Genomic DNA, 5,785 nt, shown 5'->3' with positions numbered 1-5,785 from the left:
TCACCCCGCAAAAAAAAATAACTTGTCATGTTCTTCCTTCTCCAGCCATTTTATGTAAAATTGGTGAACTCCCTCTATCCACGACCAATGTCACTACGGTGTTGCCTCACCGATTCACATTGACCCAAATCTCCAACATCGTTACCCACCACCTCAACCCAAAGCCGTGCCAAGTTGTGTTCACCGAGGATGACAAGTTCAATTGGCCAGTATTGCAAATCCGCTTCAGTTCATTTTTTTGTCAGAAAAATTGTTGTCCTCGTGCCACGAAAAACTTTCCACTATTTAAAAACCAACATCAGATTTTTAGCCTTTTCATTTTTAAATTATGTGAAAATTCATATTACACCGACATCCTAATCATGCATTCTCCCTCGGATTCTTGCAATTCAAGAAAGCCCTCAAGGTAACCATTCCAAAAAAAAAGAACTACTAAAAACTAACAACCGTTTTTCTTTTGAAAAAGTCCATTTTACTACCCTGAAAAAAGTTGGTGATTCACATAACCCCCTGATCTTTATTTCTGTTCCCTTCACCCCCTAAACAATCTCATACCGGACAAAATCGGTCCCTATGGTGTTTTGACTCAAATAGCTGCTGATGTGGCAGTGGTCAACGGTGGTTTTGACCACAGGTGGGCCCCCCTCATCAGGCTGGGCTGAGATAGAGGAGCTCCAGCCTCCCCTTGCGCCCGACCCCGCCGCCTCCGGCCGACGTCGGCGACTCCGGAGTTCCAAGCCGCCGCGCCGAGCGCCCTGCTTCTCCTTCCTCCCTTCTCTTTCCTCTTCCTTTCCTCTTTTCTAACCCCAAATCTCCCGCATATCCCTTGTTCGTCGCCTGAAGCTCATGGTCGCCGTCGCGGCGTCGATCCCGCGGCCGCCGGCCTCCCTTCGTCACGCCCAGACGTCCAGTAGCTCCGCCATCGTCGTCTCCTTCACCCTCGCCGAAGGGCTCGGGCTAGGAGGCCACATACGCTCGCCATCGCCATCGTCTTCGTCCACGGCCGCCGCATCTTGTCATCGATTTCGTTGTGTCCATCGACACCCGCGCTTGCTAACCTCGTCCACGAGCTCCGCGGTGAGCTCCTCTGCCGATTCCCCCTTCGATTTGTGCCCATGTGCGCCGCAGCTGCAGCTACCCCCGTGCGCTCGCTCGCTGCCGCTTTGCTTGTGGCTGCTGCTTGTGCCGTTGTTGCCTTGCTTGCTGTTGCTGCCGGGGTACGCGCTGCATCGCGGGGGTCAATCCAGTGGTCGTAGCTCCGCCAGGGGTGGCCTTTGCCGCCAAGACAAGTGCCCGAGCTCCTCTCTGTCCCGCGGGCGAGCGACAGAGGAAGGAGACAGAACAGTCAAGCGGACCCCGCCTCCTCTAGGCCCCCCCGTCAATCTCAGCCACACCTGCCAAGGAAGGCCCACCCGCAGGTCAAAACCACTGTTGACCAATGCCGCATCAGCAGCAAGTGGAGACAAACCACCCAGGGGGTTCTTTCATCCGGTATGGGTTTGTTTAGGGGGTGAAAGGAACGGAAAAATAGATAAGGGGTATTGTGAACCACCAAGTTTATTTCGGATAGTAAAATGGACATTTTTCTTTTCTTTTCCTTTCCAGCCTAACCTAACCTGACAGCTGTGCTGGCCGCCAATACAGTACAGTGTAGAGCAACTGCAAGACGAAATCTTGCAGCTTGCACGAATCACAAACAGAACCTCTACGCCAGCTGTCTCTCAAAACCCCACGAAAGCTCGCGCATTTCCGCCTCTTGTTGCGGCGGCGTGCCCTGCCCACCCCGGCGCAGTCCAGTGTGATGATGGTGATGGCGGCGACGGCGGAGAGCGTCCGTGAGCAAGGCCTGCCGGGCGGCGTGGATGTGGGGGCGGTGGAGCGCGACTAGGCCGCGGAAGCTGCCGGTGGGAGGAGGAAGGGGAGCACCTCCGAGGGGGCCGCCGGAGCGTACGGCGCGGGGAGGGCGGCGAGGAAGAAGGCGCCGCCGCGGCCGGAGGCCCGGACCGAGTTCCGCGGCGTGTCCCGGACGCGTGCCGGCAACTACGGGGCGCGGATCGGGCACTCCAAGGTGCAGACGCGCTGGCTCGGCACCTTCGACACCGCCGAGGAGGCCGCCAGGGCGTACGACGAGGCGGCCGTCAGGCTGCACGGCGCGCGGGCCGTGACGAACTACGAGCAGGACGGCGTCTCCGGGTCGGCCGGCCGGGCGGCGGCAGCAAAGAAGAAGAAGCCGGCGGCGCCCAGGCCTGACGCCCGGACCGAGTTCGTCGGCGTGTCCCGGCAGCCGAACGGCAAGTACTTTGCGGGCCTGTGGGACTCGGAGAGGCAAAAGGTGGTGGCGGTCGGAAGGTTCGACACCGCCGTGGAGGCCGCCGGAGCGTACGACGCGGCGGCCGTCGGGATGTACGGCGCCGCGGCCAGGACCAACTTCGAGTAAAACCCCACGGCGGCCGCGGCCAAGACCGACTTCGAGCAAGAACCCACGGCGGCCGCTGCTGATGACGGGGATGGGTCGTCCGTGGACCTTCTCAGCGACTTCCCGGAGCCGCCCCCCTGCGACGTCCGCTCGGACAGCATCATCCCAGGCCCGGCGCTGGACGATCTCAGGACTGACACTGACCTGACGCAGGCTGAGTGGCAGCAGGCGGACGAGTTCCTCATCGACATGGGCTTCGCAGAGGTGGTGGATTAGCATCTGGTTGGACGAGTTCCTCAAGTGCTCTGTTTTTCTGTTTGTCTGGCGTAAAAAGGGAAACCGGCGACGAATTAGGGACAATTTTGCTGGGGCGGACTATTGCACAGGTGATCAGTATCCTCCAATGTTTTTGTTTGCTAGGGAACATGGACATATATTCAGCTTTAGTGTTAGTTCTAGCGTTAGCACATCCATATGTGCAAGGGTTCAGGCAGAACTATGCTTGCTAGTATCTCTCTAAAACAGAACTAGTATGATTTACTACTATCTTGATGTGGCGTATGAATCTAGAGGAGAAGTGGCCATGCCTTTTTCTTCTTTATAAGTGAGAAGAACAGTTTTATGGGAAGATACTAATAAATTGGGGCCCATTTTAATGCAATTTGAATCCCAACGTTCCAACCTAGTACTAGTAGATTTTGCCTTATTAGAGTTGTATTGCGATTTAATTTAGTGCTACAGGGTTTTAGATTTCTTTGTTAACTACTTGAGCAGGAAAACCAAGTAAGATGCGTATTTGACATATGGTATCGGCAGGGACAGAATCATGCGTATATGTTGCATAAATGTGCTCAATTTCTGTGCAGTATAAAGGAACATCGTTAGTACTAAGAGGGAGTAATGGCTGGGCTGATAGATGGTGCTGGGTGACAGATAAGCATTGAGATTTTAGCTGGTTTCAGAATGTGTGTTTCACGGTCTTTTCTGATAATGGAAGAACTTATTAATCTGATGGCTGTTGGTTTATATGTGCATGCTTGTAACAGCCTTGAACTGTTAGAGAAATATATATGAACTAGTCAGAATTCAGATAGAAACAACCTTTTGGGGTGCCGTCTATTTAGTCATAATCTTGACATCTGGTATAGTTATCTCAGTACTTGATGCATAGCTAGGTTTCCCTTTTGTCACTGATCTGGCTTTATTATGGACCTGATGTGTGCACCTTTTTTGTGCTGTGATCTTCATGTAATGTGCACATGGCTTTGTGAAGAACAGGGAGTTAGCTAGGCAAACATTCCAATGGATGGGGTGATCTGCAGCTGTGTGCTCTTTTCCTGAATTATAGATATGCATTCGGGTACGATCGTGCCTCATCTTCATTATTGAGACCTGAGAGTCAATGAAGATCAGGTCGTTGCATGGTCCAGGACTAACATTTCATTTCAACGTTGACCACCTGAAAAATTGTTTATTCTGATTTCAGCATTGACATCTGCAAACATTTCTGCTGTGATTTGCCCCTGTAAGCTAGTTTGTCGCTGTTTGGGTTGACATAGGATACAAAGTTCAACCTTCTGATCCAAACTGGAGTCGAACAGCTGAGCTCACTGTTTCACAAGAATAACATCTCCTGATTTCAGAGCTTTAATAGGGAAACAGTGGTCAATATATATTGGACTGCAAGAATCTTGATGTTTTCAAAACCATCAATTCTTTCAGACACTCCTATTTATTTTTTTAATTCCATGATCATTTTGTGTATCATGTGATGACATAGCTGAGTAAACACTGTTTAGTGAAAATGTGCACGCATGATATTATCTATTGGATAGTCCACACTTGAGCACCTATTTTAGTCAAGTTTGCTTCTTTTAATTTAGGGTATATTCAGCATAATGTACTGAAAAACGCCCATCTGGTGATCCATATCATTTGGTGCAAGTGGTGATGTTGAAGTCATAGAAGACGAAATGCAAGACGATGAAGTATTAATGATTTGCTTGACAGCTGATTACTTCCATACATTATGAAATTATTTTTTCTAAGACCGTTGCAAAGTTGATATGACCATGTATATCTTTATGTTCTCTTATAGTTCATTTTGGAAATGCCATTTCTGAATCTGGAATGCTTCCGGAAAGGGCTTTTGTTGAATTTAGTTGCAACTGTCCTATGACGAACATGGTTTAAAAAAATGTGCTTAATTTATACTGATAGAGACGTGGTTGGCACGTGCATTGGTGCATGGTTACTGAAAAAAAAACCAGAGAAAATATAGGAATTACTGTTGCCAGGATATGTTCCTCCTTCCATGTAAAAATCATTTACTGCTCTTAGTTCGTGCAACTTATCTTCAATGTTGCAGTTATGACATACTCCCTCCGTTCCAAAAGAGCAGTGCTATGAAGCCGGCGATATTTAGACCGATGCATGCATGACACTAGCTAGTCACCGATAGATTAAATTCCTCCATGACTAAGGAACATGGGATCTGCCATCTTCCACATGCCATCCAGAGAACGTCGTGTGTGAAGCTATTCCGGTTCCAAAATACTTATCGTGGTTTTAGTTCAGTTAACCTAAAACGAAGACAAAGGGAGTAATAAATGCATTATTTGCAGACAAGATAAGCACGACCATCCTACATAAATTCCCTGTGAGCGCACGCCAACATCTGATCATCAGATCATGTTCAGGAGCCATTAGCCAGGCGATCACTAGCCAAAATTTCTAAGGAGACCATGATGATTTATGACGACCTGCTGCATGTTCTTCTTGGTCCTTGGCCTTGTTGTTCTATCCTCAGGTACGTTTCCTCCTCCAAACGAATTCTTTTCCATGTAGGAGTATTGTTCTTGTACCTCCTCCATATGATAAAATCGTGGTAAACTCACGTAGCAGATGTATGGTGATCTTCTGATCGATTTTCTCTTCGTTATTACTTGCTCCAGGATCGACCCACAGGCGTGGGCATGAAGGTGGCGGCGGAGGACTGCGAGGATCTCCAATACAAAGGAGGATGTAACCTCGAAGCGTGCATATGGCGTTGCAACGAACTATGGGGACTTTATACTAAATCAACGACAATTAATATGGATTAGTTGCGTGGACAATGTCACGCGTAAATGCACGGTCTGTCCTCCCCGTCAAAAGAACTGAATCAACCACATGCTGGGAATGGTTTCCAAGTAAAAGTACAGGAATGTTGTCACTGATGTGCCACTGGTCGTGAGACCGCAAACCAAAGTAGAACATCTCCAGACCATGTACAATCAATTACAAAACTGGCAAGCACTGAAAGCCATTAACCTTCAAGAGATGAACCTTACAGGGTAGCAGAATGTTAGATGTGTTTGTTTGAAGGAA

This window comes from Triticum aestivum, chromosome 6A, assembly GCF_018294505.1.
Source record: "Triticum aestivum cultivar Chinese Spring chromosome 6A, IWGSC CS RefSeq v2.1, whole genome shotgun sequence".
Classification (NCBI taxonomy): domain Eukaryota; kingdom Viridiplantae; phylum Streptophyta; class Magnoliopsida; order Poales; family Poaceae; genus Triticum; species Triticum aestivum.
The sequence above is the reverse complement of the archived record's forward strand: the minus strand, read 5'-3'. Positions refer to the sequence as shown.